Genomic DNA, 18,190 nt, shown 5'->3' on the forward strand with positions numbered 1-18,190 from the left:
GCAAAACCCTATCTATCAATTAGACCTATGTTTTCCCTACATTATCCACAACTAATGAACAATGGCACTTCCTAGAGCACAGAGGGAAGAGAATGTGATCAATCCCTAGAATTAAATGTATTGTCTTCCCACCCTCGTTAAATTTTCATCCTACTGAAAGGCATCACCAAGGGCAGGTTAACCAAACTTTAGCCTGGCCACTGAGTAAAGCCAAATCTTACACCATACCTACTCCTTGTCTGACAGTGACCTACCTACCTTCCCCAAAACTTGAATCAACTTTTACCCAAATCTAGCTGTTAAAATTCTGGAACATCATCAGTTATGATTCAGATCATAAACTTCCAGACCCTGTGATCACACTGCAGATCAGTATCACTAAGAACTAAAAGGAGTAACATTTAACACGGAAGGCCCACAACAAAATACTGCTCTAGCAACCTTTACTTAAAAGAAACATCTCAAAAAGCTATTTCAAAAAACACTGCCTAGAACCCTTTGCTCCTACTATAACCAACAGAAGTGTTATAGTTTATTAGGGGAATTGAGGACCTGGCGATCCTCCATTAATACCAATGTTCTAGTTGATATTTACTATCATAATATTTAGTTTTATTAAATGAACAATTTTCAGGAAACTGGTCACGATGACACTGGTATACATTCACATTTTTTAAAAAAAGGAGAGGGGGAAAAAAGAACCAGAGCAGCTGGGAAGTGTCACCAATATGTTTATTTTTTCTACTTGTCTAGAATATAAACTGTTTAACAATATTCAGGCTATGCCTGTCATACAATCCTTTTAAGACAAATTATTTCAGCTGTGTAATAACCACTCTGTAAGATTAACAGTAGGAGAGTGAAAACTGGAACCCATTCATGCAATTCAACCTAAGGTTCTTAACAGTCACCTCTTTGTAGTCTTGAAACTATTATGTATTATCTGACATGAGGGTTTCTTCTTTCTTCCCCACTGAGAGAGAAGTAATTAGGTAGGTAGACAGACAGACAGAGAGACAGACAGATCTGAATGCATAACATTTAAAAGATAACAGAGAAAGAGAAGTTAAGGGATTTCACGATGCCCCTTGAAGTACCTAGGGTGTCATGACAGGTTTAACGGTCTAGAGATTCCAACATTCTGAGTCATTTCATTTATCCCCTTTTTGGGGAACCAGTGGAAGAATACTTCATCTCTAGTCCATGCCCTGTAGGTCCACATTTCAAGGTTCCTAGCCCATTCCTTAGAGCGCCACACTCCTGTAAACAGCCAGCCAGACTACACAATTTTCCACACACAGAACAGAAAATAAGTCTTCCCTCATAGAGGAAAAAAAAGGAAAAAAAAAATCAAACTATAGTTGTCTTCACTACTGCAGTACTAAATAACTTACCTGTATAACCAAAGATCTATCATTGTGGAAATATTATCTCTTTTCCTTATATCCTGAAGGAGTTGGAGCTATGTCTAGAATAGAGCTTAAGCATCAGGGTTTCAGACTCTCAGCTTCAGCCATGGAGAATACTAGAAACTCTTAAATTCCTTTCTTTAAAATAAAATAATAAAAAAAAAAAAAGAATTAAAGAAGGAAATTAACTTGTGCTAACAGATTTATTCCTATGATAAGAAGACACAGCAGATAATATAATCTCTTCATAGTGACATCTTTGGTGCAATTTGGGAACTCTAATAACCTCAGGGATATTAAGAAACTGGTATACATTTTTAAAAACAACAAAAATAAATGAGAAGAGCTTTAAGTATACCAAGTGCTTCCAATAACTACATATTAGTTTGAGTCAAAATATGATTCAGTTCTTTTCTAGAGTCCCCTCTAAGAATTTTTTTGAGGTGATCTAAAGATTTTTTTTTTTTGGTACCAGAGCTCGAACTCAGGACCTTGCGCATGTGAGGCAGGCAGAACCACTGGGCTAAATCCCCTGCCCAAAGATTCCTTTTAATACAGTGTCTCAAAACAGTATTTATAATATCTAACTATTATAAAATATTTCCCAAATTTTGGACTCCAAGTATGCAAAACTGGGGAGTGAACAACAAAACCTTTAGATAATTCACACCAAAGAATCAACCAAGTCTTTTGAGCTTTTTTTTTTTTTTTGGATACCAGGGATTGAACTGAGGACCTTGTGCTTGCGAGGCAGGAGCAGTGCCACTGAGCTAAATCCCTGGCCCCTCAATCAAGTCTTAAATAGAGGTGTGCTCACACCATGTACTTACTAGGGTGCTAGAAGACTCCACTATTAAAGGAAATTTCTATTGTTTTTGGCATACAGACTTTCAACAAGGACAAAAATATCAAAGATTTTCTGGGTGCAGTACCTAGATAGCCAGAAATTTTAATCAACCTAATTACTGTTCTCTGACTATTCCAATTCATGGAACAGTTTAATTATAGTTTTACCAATGTATTATGGTGTCCTTTTCAGAGAATGTGTAATCAGGCTAAACGGCTTATTATGAACGTCCATGTACAAATGAAAAGTATCAGAAAAGAAAGCCACTGGATTTTTATAATGGGAAGTGTAACTTTATTGTAAGCATAAAGCTAGACATCCTAAGGGTGGCTCTATGGTGAGAGAAGACTGATAAAATTATCAAATCTTGTAAACTAGGGTTACTACCTTGTAAAAATAAATATATTAGTTTTACAGGGGGAGAGGCTAATATCTAATACCTATAAATGCAATCTCTCCCAAATATACCTTATAAACTCATTGAAAAAAAACATAAAATGGGAAAATGTTTAAAAATAACCATTGAACTACATTTGTTAAAGTTCTCCATTAATATGAAGAGGAGAACCATGGCGAAAACATGATCCCACAAAAAGTAACCTTTGACTTGAAAATTAACTCTTTCTATACCAAAGATTCCAAGTAACAACTCCTTTGTCCCAACCCTGGGACTTCTACAAACATGGTGAAAGGGTACAACCTATAGTGCGTGATGGTGGTGTTATTCATGAGCAGTAAGGAAGGTTCCCAACTACGTGTGCCTCTGGCCACAGATGCGGATGCACACTTTCTAGCACTCTGGCAAGTGCTAGCTGGTCGCATCACCGCTCTACTTCATCAGGGCTCACTACAAGAACTTCCTCTGCAACTGCTGTGTACACAGAAGAACTGATACTTACAGCTGAGTTCTACCAGTTTTAAGACAGGCAGGTTCCTGCAGATGTGTTTCTTAAAGCCTGAAAAAGAAACTTCAGTCAATTACTTCTGACTAGATCCCACTTGGCCTTAATTAAGATTACATTTTTTTTCTTACCTTTTAGGGAGTGTTTCGCCTAGTATCTGATTCCCAAGTGTCTGTATTTATCTGTCATCACTGTTAGCGTCCATGTTACACTGAAACTTCAGGTGTTAATTATTTGTATGGTTGTACTAGCACAACTTGGTATCTGTGAAGGGAAACCACAATATAGTCACCATGGCTGCAGTGCTTTTACAGATCTGCGGAAAAGATAATATTCCTAAATACTTGTATAGCACACTTCCTTTTCTAATACATTTCATGAGAACACACATTTAGCCATGAAATGCATTGTCTTCAGAGCAGGATGACTTGTTAACATCCTTAAAAATTCTTAAAATCCCTTTCTTTAAAATGATTTTTTAAAAAATTAAAGAGTTAAGTTTTGCTCGTAGACTTACTCCTATGATAAGAGGACACAGCAGATACTAGAATCTCTTCATAGTGACACCTACAGTGCTAGTTGGGAACTCTGAAAGTGGTAGAAATTTTTAAAAGCCAAAAATAAATACATAAACCAGAAGAGCTTAAAGTATTCCAAGTGCTTCCAACAACTAAATTATCAATTTGAGTCTGCCATAGACTACCCATAAACAAGTTTATGAAATTTCATTCTAAATTAAAATTTCTATAAATCAGTGCAGTGCCTAAGATTCCTTTACTGACTACCAACATAGATACATCTCATTTTCCAACAGTCTGAAACTACACAGATATTAATAAGAAAGCACTATTTTGTGATTTATGAAAATAATAAGGAATTAATACATAATACTTAAGAATTAAGGGGCTGGGATTTAGCTCAGTGGTGCTGCCGCCTGCCTCAATAGCACGGGAGAGGGCGAGGGCGAGGGGAGGTGCAGCTAAGTGGTAGGGTGCTTGTCTAGCATGTGGGGACACCCAGTGCTGCCAGAAAAAGAAAACCAAAAACACACATTTGATATCATTTAAAGTAACCTTTTACCTTAGAGTATGCCCTCTATATGACTAATTTGCCAAAGGTATTTTAGAAGTAAACAGAAAATAAATATGATTTAGTTAAATTGAGCAATGGAATGCATGCATGGCATACACAAGGTCCTAAGTTCAATCCCCACCACCAAAAGAAAAAACACAGACATCCCAGCTTCTTGGGCCGGGTATTTATCTCAGTGGTTCTACCACCTCCCTTGTAAGCGCAAGGACCCAAGTTTGATCCCTAGTACCAAAAAAAAAAAAAGAAAAAAAAAAAATCAGCTTCTTAAAAACATAGTCTTGGTTGCTGCCAAGTCTGAGAAATACATCCACATCATTATAATCATGACAGGATGTATTACATACAGAATTTTAAGTCACTGGGTATGGTGGTGTGTACCTATAGTCTCAACTACTCAGAAGGCTGAGGCAGGAGGATCATTTGATTTCCAAGGCTTCAAGGCTATTCTGGCCAAAATAGCAAGATCCCCTCTCAAAAAACAAACGTTAGGTCATTTCTACTAACTAGCTTATCAGTAGAAAAAGTGAGCTTGTAGAATGTTCAGTCACCTATATCAAAGAAAGAAGCCTGTGAATAAATTTTAAAATGATTCTCTATGGTATGCCAATCCAATTTTCTACACCACAACAAGAATGAATGTATCTACATGAAAAATGCAGGCAACTTTACATCCTTCTGTGGATAGAATTTGTTAAGAGCAGTCAACCTTAAACAGGACACAGTGGCACACGCCTGTAATTCCAGCTTCTCAGGAGGCTGAAGTAGGAGGCAAATTCCAGACCAGCCCTGCCACCTTGAGGAGACCCTGCCTCAAAATCAAAACAAAACAAAGAACTGGGGCTGTAGCTCAGTGGTAGAGCACTTGTCTACCCAGAGCACTTAAGGCTGTAGGTTCAAACCCCAGCACCAGAAAAATAAAAAGGTGTTGGGGGGTGGATCTTCAGATCTCAGTGAAAAGCTTCATTAACAAGTGACTAAGAGACACTGCTGCTATCTGTCCTCAAACAATTCACTAATGTTTTTTTAAAAAGATGAAAGGAAAATACTACAAAAATGTTAACACAGACCTAAGTAAGCCTACATTTTAACTTCTCTGCTAACAAACAGGAGATTAAGCTAGAGCTCTCAGAACACCTACACTGCTCTTCATCTCGCTCTCTGCATGCTTCAAACTGCAGCACGCCAACAGATACGCTGGGTGCTCTCGGGGCAGCCACACAACTCTGAATCATGATGACTTATACTCAGTTTTTTACTTGAATTATTTAACTACTACTTCTGTTTTTTCAAAGCCAAACAAAAGCCAGGCATGGTGGCATCTATGCTTTAACCCCAGCAGCACTTTGGAAGGCGGAGGTGGGAGAATCCCAAGTTTGAACTAAGCCTGGACAATTTAGCAAGATGCTATTGCAAAAAAAATTTTTAACCACACCCAGGGGGAGCGGTGAAGTCCTGGGTTCAATCCCCAGTGACCCCCCCCAAAAAAAAAATAGAAAACTAAGTTCTGTTCCTAAAGACTTTTTACTTTACTCCTTGCTGTAGAGCTTTGCTTGTTTTCACATACTAAAGAATTCATTAACTATTCAAGCACTAACAGCAAATCTAAAAAACAGTCTTCACTGACAAGAATTACCCTTTCCACCACTTGTGGCACACACTGGTACTACTATGTTGACAACATTACAGAGTCTCAGATTCATTAAATTGCTTCAAAAGCCCATCAATCTAGTCATACAGCACAGGCACAAACATAATCTAAAACCAAGAGGTCCAATCCAAATGCATCCTAAATTATGAGATACTGCAGAGTTTGCAGCTGTTCTTTTGGTTTTGTCTTGTGTGGTACTAGGGACTGAACCCAGGCAAGCACTCCACCACGGAGCTTCATTCCAAGCAAGCCCTCTTTTTTTTGGGGGGGGGTACCGGGGATCAATCTCAGGACCTTGTGCTTGCGAGGCAGGCAGCAGAATCACTGAGCTAAATCCCCAGCCCCAAGCCCTCTTATTTTTAGACAAGGTCCCACTAAATGGCCAAGGTTGGCCTTGAACTTGCAATCTTCCCATCCACATCCTAAGCAGCTGGAATTATATGCATGTGCCACCACATCTGGTTTTTTTGTAGTTTTATAAAAGCTTGGAAAGAATTTGAAAGAAAGGTTATCTACACTATAGACTTTAGTATCTATTTGATTTTTCCATTTTTATAAGTGAAAAAAACTATGCACTACATAATGATTTTAAAAGAAACTAAGAAACATTCAAAGTCAGTTATAAAAAGCACTAAGATAATGGCCAAAGATAAAAACGGCTATCCTAGACAATCTTTCACAGTTACTTGCTATAAAAAGCTGAACTGAATTTTTATTTGGTAGAAAGCAGGATCAAAAAATACCACATTTTCCTGGCTCCCTAATTGTTCAAACAGGTGAGAATAGGTTCAGGATCTTGGATATCCTATAGATTTTTTTTTTTTTTTTTTTTTTTTTTTTTTTTTTTTTTTTTTTTTTTTTTTTAGCTTTGGAGGTAGACGTAGGGCCACTGAGCTAAATCCACAGCCCTCCCACAGATTTTTGAAACAAGACTATTTTATAGTCAACAAAAATACAGCAGGAAGAGCTCTGGTGGGAGGAATTGGAAATGATTCGGGGTAATCGACAATTAACTGGCTAGCAAGCACTTCTGCCTTCACTTACTCCTTCATCCAAAAAATGGAGGACCTGGCACCTGCTTGCTACTGCTCAGGGTTATTGTGAAGCTCAGATGAGAGCCTCACCTTCGCTTCAGTGGGGTGAAGGGGTACAGGGAGGCCGGAACAGCCACAGTCCCCAGAATACAGTTTTTTTGGTCATGCTTTCTACCATATAAAAAGAGTAGAGCAGCAAGCACTACAAAGAGCGGGAACAAGATCTGAGAATACCTGTGAAGGTTGCCCTTGAGCTGTGAGCTGAGAAGGAGTAAGTGCTCAAGAAAGATGCCCCAAAGACAGGAGGGCCAAAGTGTGACAACTGGAGGGTGAGTAGGACTCTGCTCCCACTTCCCACTTGCCAGTGTCTGTGGGTGCTCACCTCCGCCACGGTGTCAGGATGCGAGGAGAGCAGCCCTCACTGCACATGGCAGTCCCATTTCCATCACAAGGACACAACACAGTGCACAGAAAATAGTAACATGCAGCAACATAACTAGGAGGCAAGGAGTTTTGAGAACTGCCTTTGTTTTAGTGTAATTATCTCAATTATAAACATATACAAGTTAACTCTATTAATAAACTGGATCACAGGCATCCTGACAAAAAAACTCATGCATGGGCCAGGGATTTTTTAGCTCAGTGGTGCCACCGCCTGTCTCCCCAGAGCAAGGTCCGGAGTTCAGTCCCCAGTACCAAAACAAAAAACCTATGAGTACTGTCAGTACATCCAAAAATGTGGATAAAAAGATTAAACTTATTTTTCCCCCAGTTAACAGAACCGATCTCAGGACCTTGTGCTTGCCAAACAGGCACAAGAGCCACTGAGTTCCATTCCCACCCTAGCTGGAGATGTGGAAGATACTCTTTTCAAACCCAAACTGACTTTTCTAGTAAGAAAAATGCAATGTTTCAGATGAAAAATACAATGGTTGGAATTAACAAGATTAGATACTTCAAAAAAAAGGTCAACAAATAACAGCAATAAAAACCATACAAAATAAAGAACAGAGAAAAGCAAGACTAGGGAAAAATTTTCTACAAATGGAAAAGTAGACCAAAGGATGGGGGAGGGATAAAAAGAATTAAGATATGTACCAACTCCCATGAGGAATGTAATCATCATGTACTAATGAAAAATAAAAACCTTTCAATGTTTAAAAAAAATGAGTTATGGAACATCATGAAATTTAACACACTGACAATGGAGAGCCTAAATGACTTGAGAAGCAGAAAAAAAGAATGTTGGAAAAAGGCCAAAATTTGCCAAACTTAATTTAAATTACAAATGCAGAGATCAAAGTAACTCAATAACCCACCAAGAAAGATGAAAAAAAAAGAAATACAGTGAGCCACATCATAATCAAATTACATAAAATCAATAATAAAGAGTGTCTTAAAAGTAGTTACTCAGCAGACTGATACAGGAGGACTGAAGTTCAAAGCCAGCCTGGGCAACTTAGTTAAACACATCTCAAAATAAATGGGAGGGGTACTGGGGATCAAACTCAGGACCTGTACTTGGGAGGCAGGCACAGGGCCACTGCGCTATATCTCTGGCCCTTCAAAATAAAAATTTTTAAAGGGCAGAATGCAGTTCAATGGCGGGGCAGTAAGGCTAGCCACAGATTTCATGGAAAATACCACAGGAAAAAATATCACAGGTGAAGAACATCTTCAAGGTACTGTCACTACTGACCCAAAATTCCATATCCAGAGAAATACCTTTAAAAAATGAGATGAAATAAAAAAATTGTCTGTGTGTGTGATGCTGAGAACCAAACCCAGGGCCTCATACATGCTAAGTGCTCTACCACTGAGCTATAATGCCAGTTCCAAGTTTAAAATCTTTTTACAAATCATCACTAATAGATAATGAATTATAAGAAATGCTAAAGGAAGTCTTCAAACAGAAGAAAAACATACAGTAGATAGAAATCTGGGTCTATCCATAGCAAAGAAAAGCATCATAAATAGTAACTACAAGGATAAACACAAAAATAAACACTTTCCCTCTTAGTTTTTAAATACCTCTCAAAGTTAACTAACCAGGCATGGTGGCACATACCTATTATCACAGCACTCTGGGAAGCTGAGGCAGGAGGATCATAAGTTTGAGCCCAACCCAGACAACTCAGCAACTCAGAAAAGCTACAGTGTCAAAATAAAAATGAAAAAGGGATGTGGATAAGCTCAATGGTAGAGAAAGTTCCTCAAATGTCTAAGGCCTGGGTTCTGTGTTCAATCCTCAATGCTAAAAAAAAGAAAAGAGAAAAAAAGTGAATTTTTATAATATGTGTGTATCTCAATTTTAAAAGAAATGAATATTGCAAATCACTCATGTCAATAAATCCACCAAGTTACATGAAATGGATAAATCCAGAAAAACTACATCCTCTTAGAATTCAACTATTGAGAAAAGGATCCCTTAAACATCCTTTAACAAAGTGAAGTTAGGTTTGCGGGCAGAAGTAACTCAGTGGGAAAGAGCTTGCTTACATGTATAGTCCTGGGTTTGATCCCCAGCACCCAAGAGAGAAAAACATTGAAGTTATAATTAAAAACAGACGGGTCGGGGATTTAGCTCAGCGGTTCGGTGTGAATTCTGACTAACCTGTTTAGTATACATAAAGGAAGAAATACCAATCCTACCCAAAGTCTTCTAGAAAACAAAAGAATGCTTCCAACTCAATCTATGAGCCAGTACTATGGTTTAGATCTAGATGTCTCCCTGAAGCCTCATGTGCTTTTGAGAGCTGACTGGATCGTGGGGCCACAGGCCTCACCTGTATGTCAGTCCGCTGATGAGTTACAGCCGCACCGATGTTGGAAGGTGAAGCCTGGGTGGAGGAGGTGGTCACTGGGGCCTGGCCTGGAGGAGTCTGTCTCCTTCCTCCCGCTTCTCTCTCTCTGCTTCCTGCCCTGAGCAATTCTCCTCTGCTGTGCTCCTTGCCATGACACCCCACCTTGCAGCCAGCCAACTGTGTGAAACCTCTACAAACTGTAATGTCTTCCTCCGTTAAATTGTGGATGTTGGGAACTCAGCAACAAGTAATACTGACACTAAAAACAGACACAGACATTACAAGACAATAAAACCCAGACGGAATGTTCTAACCCAATGATTAACACAGCAAATCCGGCATCATATAAAGAGTGGTAAAGTCATCATGACCAAGTGGTGTTTAGTCCCCAAACTATTCAGTACCGTTGGTTCAGTACAATTCACAACTCATAAATAACAAAAAATACACAACTCAGAAAAAATATTTACACAACAACGCCCACCCATTGTGACAGAAAGTAGATCAGTGAATTAGTGGTTGCCAAGGGACGTAGGAGAGAACAGCAGTTGAGAGAGTAGAAAAGGGCAGGAGGAAAATGTGGGCAGAAGGATGTGTCAAATCTTGATTGTAAGGAAGGTAGCAGTGTATACATATAAAGAAACATCAGCCTGAAATCCCCAAGCAAGAGGATCCCAAGTTCATGGCTAGTCTCTTTTTTTGTTTTCTAGAGTATTCTTATTTTTCAGAGACACTGTCTTGCAATGCAGATGAGGGTGGCTTTGAACTCACTGCAATTTTCCTAACTCAGCCTCCAGAGAGCTGAATTAAATAAAGTAGGCAAGCTCCCCCATGCGCAATTAGTGATAGTCTGGGCAACAAGAAGGCCCCATTTGGGGAAAACAAACTACATATACTAAAACATCAAAGTGAAAAACTTAAATACAGCCAATTACTCCTCAATAAAGATATCCCAAAATAAGTCCAAGAAACAAAACGTCCAAAGATCGAAATTAAAATCTAAATAGTTTATGATGCTGTGCAAACTGGGCAGAAAACATGGTAGCTGCAGACTGGCCCAGCGGGTAGGGAAGGGTGAGAGCACAGGGACCGATTTCCTGACACTGCACCAGGAGGCCCTCAGAGACTCAACCTTCAGCACCAGAGCCCAGCCTTTCCCTGGGGCCTGACAAAACTGCCCTCCAACTAGATGCCCAAGTAAGTAGCACTGATTTGGACCATCACTCTCCACAGGCCCAAGGAAAGGCACCAGCCCTGTGCCCACTGTCTTTACTGGTCACAAACACTGACCAGGAAGGGCGCAGACCACCCACCCCTTTGCCATACAGCAGATGGCATCCAATCACATCTTGGGACTCACCAAGGCCAGGAGTGTTGCCATCTCAGTGCTGGGCACCTGTACTGTTCTCACACACAGTAGGTCCGCAACAGGCCAGAACCTCCACATACTTGCCCTCTGCCTTATCCTTCTGTATATCTAACAGGGGTGCTAACAGGGCTAACAGGGGTGGCAAAGAGGCTGAATGAGAGTGATACCAGTAGGCCTAAAAGGCTTTTATTAGTCCAGTTAAAAATCTAGTTTTAGGGGCCGGAGATTTAGCTCAGTGGTGCTGCTGCAGGAGTAAGGATCTGAGTTCGATCTCCAGTACAAAAAAAAAGATCTACTTTTAGTCAGGCATGGGTGGCACATGCCTGGAATTCCAGCACTCAGGAGGCTGAAGCAGGAGAACTGCTGTAAATTCCAGGCCAGGCTGTACTACAAAGCAAGACACTGTCCCAAAAAACCAAAAAGTCTAATATGAGCCCAATAAAATGTGAACATTTTTAATTACATTATTTCTCATGAGTAAAGTTCATGTGATATTCCTTATATTTACTGCTTCTCCCAAGTTCTAGAACAAAACAAAGCGTTCCTAAAAATGATTGTAAATTAATAAATAACCATCTGTGTTTGTTACTTTTCTCTCATTGCTGTTGCATAACACCCAACATCCAAAGTTGGACAGGAAGGGGTTTATTTGGCTTACATTTTGTAGAGTTTTCAGTCCATAACTGGCTGGCTCCAAGGCAGGGATGGCAAACAGGTATCAAAGAGGAGAAACAACATGGTATGCACAAGGCATCAAAAGCAACAAGTATCTTCCTGCCCCTATTACCTTATTCAGACTATTTAGGACAGGCAGCACTCACACCCTTAATCCTACTGCCCTTGAGCCTAGCACTGCACCATGAATCAATTCCAGCTTCACACACTTCAGGTCCAGCTTATGGCCACATGAGGCTTTGGGGGGACATCTAAATCCAAACCATAACACCATCTGATCAACCTTACTTTAAGGAGAACAAAAACACACACCAGCTAGCCAGGCAGGAGGAAATGACTGGGCCTCACCTGTGTGACTGGCACTGTATTTCAAAGTTTCCCTAGGCCCCAGCTTCTTCATCTCAGAAATGAATGGACTGGGCCGGGGATTTAGCTCAGCGGTGCCACCGCCTACTTGGCAAGTGCAAGGTCCCAGGTTCAATCCCTAGTACCAAAAAAAAAGGATTGATTTTTTTAAAATTCTGTATACTTCCAAAACTAACTTGTGGGGGGCCCGAGATTTAGCTCACTGGTTCCATCGCCTGCTTCATGAGCCCAAGGTCCTGAGTTCAATCTCCAGTACCAAAAAAAAAAAAGCTTGTAGGGTTGGGGATGCAGCTCAGTGTTGCCACACCTGTCTAGCAATTCAAAGTCCTGAGTTCGATTCCCATTACCCTTCCATCCCCTCCCAAAACAAGAAAATAATTTGCTACATATTAAGGAAATGGGTAAAACATATAATGAGTATTATGGGTCACCCTGATTTCACCTTTGTTCTCTTCCATTTCTATCCCGACCCTACTCACTTGATTCTGAACACCAGATTAGTTTTTGCATTTTATATAAATAGAATTTTATGTTACAATGTATGTTTTTAAAAAATAAACATTTTAATGGGGATACAAATTGTACCTGGCCTTTCCATCACTACCTAAATCTACTCAAAGGTAACCTAACCAGATTTAAATTGGAATCTCCACAGAGGTTTCGACCATAGGTAAGCATTCAGAATCACCTGTGGCACTCAAAAAAAAAAAAGCAGACCTGATTTTACAGATCTGGAATTCAGTCTAGCTGTGATTTATTTTTTTTAATTGTTAAATTTTGTAATTTTTTTTAATTGAGCTTATTGGTACATTTTAGCTATACAGTACATTTACATTCATTATTGGGATCTTGTACCTTTACATGACAGGTCTTGGTTCTCATTTTTCTCCTTGTCCCTGCCCTCCCTTCACCCCCTTCTCCTCCCCTCCCCATTTACAAACACTTTATTTCCATTTTTTCATTTTCTCCTATTTTTTCTTTTCCCTTATTACCTTTCCCCTACCCTTCCCACTTTCCCTACACCTTTAGCCCTTTTCTTCCTATTTCACATGGTCAATTATGTCATTAGGATCTTATGTACTATTATAGATCTTCACACCGGAGAAACTATTTGGTATTTATACATGTGTGACTTATTTATTTCACTTACGAGTATATCCTCAATAGGTATCCATTTTCCTATGAATGACTAATTTCTCATTCTTTGTGGCTGAGTAGTATTCCATTTTATAGAAAAACCACATCTTTATCCAGTCTCCAACTGATGGGCAAATGGGCTGTTTCCAAGTTTTAGTTATTACAAACCGTGCCACTATAAACATAGGTGCATACATATCACTGTGATATGATTCTATTAATTCTTTGGAAAGATATCCAGCAGAGGGATGGCTGGGTCAAATGGAACCTCTAGTCCCAGCTCTTTGAGGTATCTCCATATTGATTTCCATAGTGGTTGCACCAGTCTGCACTCCCACCAACAATGGAGAAGGGTTCTTTTCTCCCCACAACCCTGCCAACATAGGTTATTGGTTGATTTCTTGATAGCAGTCATTCTTTGTGGGGTGAGGTGCAATCTCAGTGTTGTTTTCATCTGCATCTCTCGAATGACCAGATGTGGAACATTTTTTCATATACTTACTTGCTGCTTTTACTTCTTTGAGAAATGTCTGTTCATTTCAGATGCCCATTTTTACTCTACATTGAAGACCCAAAAAACTCCACCAAAAGACTTCTAGACTTAATTGACACTTTTAGCAGAGTAGCTGGATACAAGGTCAACACCCAAAAATCAATAGCCTTCTTATACACAAATAACAGACTCACTGAGAGAGAAATCAGGAAAACAATTCCTTTCACAACAGCATCCAGAAAAATGAAGTATCTAGGAATCAATCTAACAAAAGAAGCAAAAAACCTCTACACTGAAAACTATAGCACTCTGAAAAAAAGAGATCAAAGAGAATATAAGAAAATGGAAAGATATCCCCTGCTTATTGGATAGCAAGAATCAACATAGTGAAAATGGCCATACTACCAAAACTGCTATACAGATTCAATGCAATGCCAATTAAAATTCCAACACTATATTTCACAGAACTAGAAAAAAGAATCCAAATATTCATTTGGAACCAGAAGGGATCTAGAATAGCAAAAGCCATCCTAGGCAACAGACACATGGCAGTGGGTATAACAATTACCAATTTGAAACTATACTACAAAGCCGCTGTGATAAAAACAGCATGGTACTGGCAAAGAAACAGACCTGAGGATCAGTGGAACAGACTGGAAGATACAAAACCAACTCCAGATGTACTCAACTACCTCATCTTTGACAAAGGAGCTGACCATCCCCACTGGAGGAAAGATAGCCTCTTTAATAAATGGTGTAGAAAAACTGGATCTCAACCTGCCACAGATTAAAATTAGACCCTTATCTTTCACCATGCACTAAATTAAAATCCAAGTGGATTAAAGATCTAAATATTGAAACAGAAACACTAAACTTGCTAGAAGATAAGTTAGGCAGAACTCTCGAAGACACTGGCATAGGAAAAGACTTTATGAACAATTCCTCAGTAGCACGGGAACTAGCAGAAAGAATCAACAACTGGGATTTCATCTTATTAAAAAGCTTCTGTACTGCAAAAGAAATCATCAACAGAACTAAGAGATAACCTACAATGTGGGAAAAAATTTTTACCAGCTGCTCCTCAAAGGACTATTATCTAGAATATATAAAGAACTCAAAACAATCAGCCCCCCCAAATATAAAGACCTGATTCAAAAATTTTATAATTTTTAAACTTATACTGAAGTACAGTATACATAAAAAAAATGCACAAATCAGAAATCTATAGTTTACCTGCTGAGTTATCACAAAATATACAGGCACATATCCTCCACGCACTCCTGGGTCAGTGGTGGACAGCCCAGGACTATCACCTTTGCCTCAGGCACCTTCCCCTTCCTTTTCTGCTCACCTGACATTTATACTGCCCTTGTAGTCACAGGTCAGAAGCAGCCACCTCTTCCAGGAAACTGAGTTTCTGTGCACAGTCTTGCATCACTGAGCATTTAGAGTAGGAACACAGAGGGCACTGTGGAAGGCTGATTGCCACAGGAGAAATAACTGGCAAGTTATCAGGGGAAGAGGTAAGTATCCACTTCAATTTAGATTTTGAAGGTAAGCCCAACAAAATTCTCAGATCCTAGATGTGGGGCTGTGAGGGAGTAAATCAAGGGTTTTTAAGTCACTTTTATCTGCCCAGGCAGTACAGTATTCTCCAAGCTCATGTCCCAGTCTTCTTCCCGTCCCTGCTCTTTCCTCCCTGGTTCCACAACTTTGTAGGCTCATGGACCCCAAATCTAAGCGAGAATGTCTATGTCTCCCTTACCTTCGGTTCCTTATCGCCACCTGCTTGCCACACTAAGAGCCTCAAATTCTGTTTACAAAATTGAATTCATCATCTTCCCTTGAGCCTCAATACCCAGTTATTTCAACTTTGAATCTAAATGAATGACACTTCAAAGTATAGTACCCCATATTCCACATCTAAACCCCAGGAGTAACCTTTTTCTTTTTTTTTTTTTCAGCTTTAATTGAGTTTATTGGTACATTTTAGGGATACAGTACAGTTACAATCATTGTTGGGATCTTGTACCTCTACATGACAAGTCTTGGTTCTCATTGTTTCCCCTCGTCCCTGCCCTCCCTTCACCCCCTCCTCCCCTCCCCATCTACAAACACTTTATTTTCATCTTCTCATTCTCTCACATTTTTTTCTTTTCCCTTATTACCCTTCCCCTACCCATCCCACCTTCCCTACACCTTTAGCAGGAGTAACCTTTTTTACTTTGCTCTCCATCAAACATCCTGCATGCATGTACTTGCACATATATGTACATACACACACACACACAAATTTTTTTTCATACTCCAGTCACTGATGAACCTTTTTTGGTTTGGTTTTTTGATAGGTAATGGGTACTTAATTATAGCACAGCATAAGAGTGAATTTGACTTGCTTTCCTTCAAAGGTCTCAGGACATAACCGTCTTTCTTGTCATCTTCCTCTTAGGTTATGTTTCTCCAGCTCTTCCTCCTCCCTGGAGAAGAGTTTCGCCGTAAAGACTATACTGTTGGGCATGAGAGAATGAGTTGACTGGGAGAGCCGCAGTTCTGCTTCCTAAAGATTCTTCAGTTTCTCTCTACCACAAGCAGCTTGGGCCTAGCCTGGTACGACAGCTTCCCGTCTCCCTTCTGCGTCAGGTCTGCTCTCGGCAGCCGTGATCCACACTGCAGCACACACTCACCTCGGACCACATCTGCACGCGCCCTGCAAACTCCTCAGTGACTCCATGACAAAGCCCTTCGGAGTGTGGCCCTACCTTAACCTCTCCAGTTTCATCTCTGCCAACAAAGCTTCCAACCTCAAACTTCTCTTGGTTCTCCAAATTTTCTATGTTCTGCACTCCTCATGGAAAGTTTATTGTTGAAGTTTATTCTGCAAAGAATACCCTTTCATAGCCACCCCTCAGCGCCTAATCACCTAAGTAAACCCCATTCTATCTCTCAGTTTCACAACAATTCTTAATATAATGTTTGCTAACATGTACTAAGCACTTACTTGGGGAGCGGGGTGAGACCAGGGGCTTGCTAGGTAGGCCAGACTCCCAGCCATCCTCCTGCCTCAGCTTCCCCAGTACTGGATTACAAAGCAAGATCCTGTCTCAAAAGAAACAAACAAACAAACAAAAAGAGACTTTTGAATAAGGAAAATCTTGTTTCAAATATGATCTTCGCCTTAAAAAGTTTTAGAATCCTGTCGTAAAGACAACAAAAATAAAACACAGTAGTAAGTAGTAATAATATCATATTATTTCTAAAATTTACCTTAACCACAGATCCACTATATTTTTTAAGTCGCACAAATGACATGTTATCTAACTTGGATAAGAACTATAAGAGCAGCACACACCTGTAATCCCAGTACTTAGGAGGCTGAGGCAGGAGGACTGCACTGCTGTAAGTCCAAAGCCTGCCTAGGCTACACAGTGAATTCAAGGCCAGACTGAGCTGCATAGTGAAACCCTGTTTCAAAAAAGAACAATGACAGTACACAAACAAACATTTCTAGGGGCTGGGATGTAGCTCAGAGGTACAGCTCTTTCCTAATAGGACAAGATCCTGCATTCCACCTGCCAACCAAAAAAAACACACACAACAAAAAATTCTACAGCAAAAATTGCAATGTTAAATACACAATTTTTTTTTTTTTTTGTACCAAGGATCGAACTCCGGTCCTTGTGCTTCAAGGCAGGCGGCGGAACCACTGAGCTAAATCCCTGGCCCATATTTTGTTTTTGAGATAGGGTCTCGCTACTCAGTCCAGGCTGGCCTTGAACTCACTACGTACTCCAGGCTGGCCTCCACATTAATGAGCCAAACTTTGTTATTACAAAACTTGCTACCAACCTTTCCTTTTTCCTTTTTTATTTCAACATCCTCCAGAATTCAATAAAAGAACAGCATCTAATTCAAACAGCTGTCAAGAGGGCCAGGGATTTAGCTCAGTGGTTCTGCCACCTGTCTTGCAAGCACAAGGTCCCAAGTTTGATCTTGGTACCAAAACAAAAACAACAACAACAACAAATAGTTGTCAAGAGGATTCAGATATTAAGTGTGATAGTACATTCATAAACCACAATTATTTTCCCAACAATTCACAAATTCAATGAAATCTGTTGGTCCTAAATAAGCAAACCAAAGATTGTGCTCTGAAAGTGGACTTTTAAATAAATATGTACCACCAAGTGAAAGGTTTAATTTGAACAAGGCCTGTTGTACAGCAATGGAGTAAATATGAAAGATCATTGCGAAGAAAGCACTTTAAAGTAAGAATCCTTTCAAGGCCTCCATTATTTTCCAATTTCAAAAAACATACTGCCATAGAAAAAGGAAAACCTCTGTACAGTTCCCAAAATCTTCTTTGAATTGGCTATTTCAATTTCCTCAGACTCAGTATCAAAAAAAAAAAAAAAAA

The 18,190-nt window shown here is 39.7% G+C and overlaps 1 protein-coding gene across 5 annotated transcripts in view; it reads right to left on the reverse strand.

Moving 5' to 3' along the window:
* Positions 1 to 16,869, reverse strand: part of Zzz3 (zinc finger ZZ-type containing 3) — an 81,158-nt gene extending 64,289 nt beyond the window's left edge. For 2 of the 5 annotated variants that reach the window (XM_019204690.2, XM_010605170.3), the window contains exons 1-4: positions 16,775 to 16,869; positions 3,290 to 3,422; positions 3,156 to 3,212; positions 1,395 to 1,547 (exon numbers count right to left, since the gene is read on the reverse strand). The gene's annotated coding sequence lies outside the window, so the exon portion shown is untranslated. Of the gene's footprint in view, positions 1 to 1,394; positions 1,548 to 3,155; positions 3,213 to 3,289; positions 3,423 to 12,128; positions 12,224 to 15,127; positions 15,317 to 16,774 lie in introns of those variants that run through there. The other 3 variants (XM_010605171.3, XM_010605172.3, XM_019204689.2) reach the window with 3 other exon arrangements.
* Positions 16,870 to 18,190: the final 1,321 nt, after the last annotated feature.

Source organism: Fukomys damarensis, unplaced genomic scaffold (genome assembly GCF_012274545.1).
Source record: "Fukomys damarensis isolate Sample0158 unplaced genomic scaffold, DMR_v1.0_HiC HiC_scaffold_33, whole genome shotgun sequence".
Taxonomy (NCBI): domain Eukaryota; kingdom Metazoa; phylum Chordata; class Mammalia; order Rodentia; family Bathyergidae; genus Fukomys; species Fukomys damarensis.